Source organism: Ailuropoda melanoleuca, chromosome X (genome assembly GCF_002007445.2).
Source record: "Ailuropoda melanoleuca isolate Jingjing chromosome X, ASM200744v2, whole genome shotgun sequence".
NCBI lineage: Eukaryota > Metazoa > Chordata > Mammalia > Carnivora > Ursidae > Ailuropoda > Ailuropoda melanoleuca.
The window spans coordinates 49,246,053-49,248,876 of NC_048238.1; the positions used below are offsets into that span (position 1 = coordinate 49,246,053).

Consider the following 2,824-nt stretch of genomic DNA (forward strand, 5'->3'; position numbering starts at 1 on the left):
AAAGCTTGATATCAGGCAGCGTGATGTCCCCAGCTTTGGTTTTCTTTTCAACAATTCCTTGGCGATTTGGGGTCTTTTCTGGTTCCATACAAATTTCAGGATTGTTTGTTCCAGCACTCTGAAAAATGGCATTGCTATTTTGATAGGGGTGTCATTGAAAGTATAGATTGTTCTAGGTAGCATACATATTTTAACAAGGTTAATCCTTTCTATCCATGAGCATGGAATGTTTTTCACTCTTTTTGTGTCTTCTTCAACATCTTTCACTAGTGTTCTGCAGTCTCTAGAGTATAGATCCTTTACCTCTTCGGTTAGGTTGATTCTGAGATACATTATGTTTTTTGGTCCTATTGTAAATGGAATCGATTCCCTAATTTCTCTTTCTACACTTACATTGTTAGTGTATAGGAAAGCAACTGATTTCTGTGCATTGATTTTTTATCCTGACACATTACTGGATTGCTGTATGAGTTCTAGTAATTTGGGGGTGGAGTCTTTTGGGTTTTCAACATAAAGTATCATGTCATCGAGGAAGAGAGAGTTTGACTTTTTCTCTGCCAATTTGAATACTCTTATTTCTTTTTGTTGTCTGAATGTTGTTGCTAGGAATTCTAGTACTTGTTGAAAAATAATGGCAAGAGTGGGCATCCTTATGTGTCCCTGATCTTAAGGGAAAGGCTCTCAGCTTTGTCCCATTGAGAATGATATTCAATGTGGGCTTTTCATAGATGCTTTTTATGAAACTGAGGAATATACCCTCTATCCCTACACTCTGAAGAGTTTTTTTTTCTTTTTATCTTTTTTTAAGATTTTATTTTTAAGTAATCTCTACACCCAACATGGGGATTGAAATCAAAACTCGAGATCAAGTGTCACATGAGGAAAGGATGCTGTATTTCTCAAATGCTTTTTCTGCATCAATTGAGAGGACCATATGATTTTTGTCTCTTCTCTTATTAACGTGTTCTATCACATGATTGATTTGCGAATGTTGAACCACCCTTGCATCACAGGGATGAATCCCACCTGGCCCTGATGGATAATCCTTTTAATGTACTTTTGGATCCTATTAGCTAGGATCTTGTTGTGAATTTTGACATCCATATTCATCAGGGATAATGGTCTGTAATTCTCCTTTTTGATGGGGTCTTTGCCTGGTTTTGGGATCAAGGTAATGCTGGTCTCATAGAATGAGTTTGGTAGTTTTCCTTCTGTTTCTATTTTTTGAAACAGCTTCAGGAGAATATGAATTATTTCTTCTTCAAATGTTTGGTAGAATTCCACAGGGAATCCATCAGGCCCTGGACTCTTGTTTTTGGGAAGGGTTTTGATCACTGCTTCAATCTCTTCATTGGTAATCAGCCTATTTTGGTTGTCAATTTCTTCCTGTTTCAGTCTTGGTAGTATATAGGTTTCCAGGAAGGCATCCATTTCTTCCACATCGCTTAATGTATTGGAATATAGTTGTTGATAATAATTTCTAATAATTGTTTCTATTTCTTTGGTGTTAGTCATGATCTTTCCCCTTTTATCCGTAATTTTATTACTTTGGTTCCTTTCTCTTTTTTGGAGGGTAAGTCTGACCAGTGGTTTATCGATCCTATTAATTCTTTCAAAGAACCAACTTCTAGTTTTGTTGATCGGCTCTACTGTATTTCTGCTTTCTCATTCATTGATCTCTGCTCTAACTTAATTCTCTTTTCGTGTGTCACTTGGGCCTACTTTGTTGTTCCATCTCCAGTTGTTTAAGGTGTGAGTGTAGGGTCTGTATTTTAAGTTTTATATTCCTTTGAGTGAGGCTTGGATGTCTATGTATTTCCCACTTAAGAACACCTTGCAGGATCCCATAGGTTTTGGACCAATGTGTTTCCAATCTCATTGGTTTCCATAAATTGCTTAAGTTCTTCTTTAATCTCCTGGTTTACCCAAACATTTTTTAAAATTTTTTGATTATGTTATGTCAGTCACCATACAGTACCTCATTAGTTTTTGATGTAGTGTTCCATGATTCATTGTTTGCTTATAACACCCAGTGCTCCTTGCAATGTGTGCCCTCCTTAATACCCATCACCAGCCTATGCCAATCCCCAACCCCCCCCAAAACTGTCAGTTTTTTTCCCAGAGTCCATAGTCCGTTGTGGTTCATTCCACCTTCTGTTTACCCCCCCTTCATTCTTCCCTTCATTCTCCTACCGATCTCCCTGCTATTTCTTATGTTCCATAAATGAGTGAAACCATATGATAATTGCCTTTCTCTTATTCACTTATTTCACTTAGCATAATCGCTTCTCGGCCTTTTGGCTAAGTTCAAGTGTAGTATCTGTTCTTGTCAGTTATACCCAAACATTTTTAAGCATGATGGTACTTAGCTTCCAAGTGTTTGAGTTTCTTCCAAGTTTTTTCTTGTGATTGGCTTCCAGTTTCAAAGCATTGTGGTCCGAGAATATGCAGGGAGTAATCTCAGTCTTTTGGTATCACTTGAGACCTGATTTTTGACCCAGTATGTTGTCTATTCTGGAGAAAGTTCCATGTGCATTCAAGAAGAATGAGTATTCTGTTGTTTTAGGGTGGAATGTTCTGTATATATCTATGAGGTCCATCTGGTCCAGTGTGTCATTCAAAGCTCTTGTTTCTTTGTTGATTTTCTGCTTTGATGATCTGTCTATTGCTGAGAGTGGAGTGTTGAGGTCCCCTACTATTAAAGTATTATTATCTATATGTCTTTTTATTTTGTTTAACAGTTGGCTTATGTCGTTGGCTGCTCCCCTGTTGGGGGCATACATAATTATAACTGTTAGCTCCTCCTGTTGCATATACCCTCTAA

The 2,824-nt window shown here is 37.4% G+C and overlaps 1 pseudogene; it reads left to right on the top strand.

Annotated features, from left to right (window-relative positions):
- The first annotated feature begins 2,281 nt into the window (after positions 1–2,281).
- LOC117797559 lies at positions 2,282–2,432 on the top strand (annotated as a pseudogene).
- Positions 2,433–2,824: the final 392 nt, after the last annotated feature.